Raw genomic sequence first — 718 nt, 5'->3', positions numbered from 1 at the left:
AGAGGGATAAACTAGAAACATTTCTAGGTAAATGGATGCACCTGGAGACCATGCACTGAAGTGAAATAAATCAGACACATATACTCAAATTTCTCTTGATTTCTGTGGTATAAGAAACCAAAAGTGTAAATAAGGACCAAAACGTATAATAGGTATTGCTAAGTAGGAGGACATGCTTAAATGGGAAGGGGAACTTGGGAGGGGGATGGGGAATGAAAGAAAGGGAACAGTAAAAAAAGAAAAAGAGGAAAACACTGATATGGCTTTTGTAAATAAGGAAGCAAAGAGGGGTTGAAGGGAGTTGAAGGGAGCTGAAGGGAATGGTAAAAGAAAATAATTGAGATATATGGGTGCAGGTACAAAATTCTGTAAGATGAATATGATTAATTTGTATATGGGAAATATACCAAAACATTACCTAACTTGAAAATCCCTGCCTCCACTGCACTGCATTATTTAAGGGTGCACCTCACACTATTGCTGTTAATAGCCCAGGGCAACACTGGGAGAGCATGGAAATGGAATATTAAGGCTGTAGAGACTGTACTGACAGTCACCTGAAACCACCCTGGCTGGTGAGCCCTGGCTTTCAAAACAAGCACTGTTTTGATGAAATAAAAATGAACTGGAAAGAATATAGTGAGTGGATGCCTAAATAACATATAGTAACATTAGTTGTTCCATAATCACAAACGAGTCTCCTCTTCATCCTCATGGG

Source organism: Chinchilla lanigera, unplaced genomic scaffold (assembly GCF_000276665.1).
Source record: "Chinchilla lanigera isolate Chin_1 unplaced genomic scaffold, ChiLan1.0 scaffold00097, whole genome shotgun sequence".
Classification (NCBI taxonomy): Eukaryota; Metazoa; Chordata; class Mammalia; order Rodentia; family Chinchillidae; genus Chinchilla; species Chinchilla lanigera.
This window is presented reverse-complemented; position numbering follows the sequence as displayed.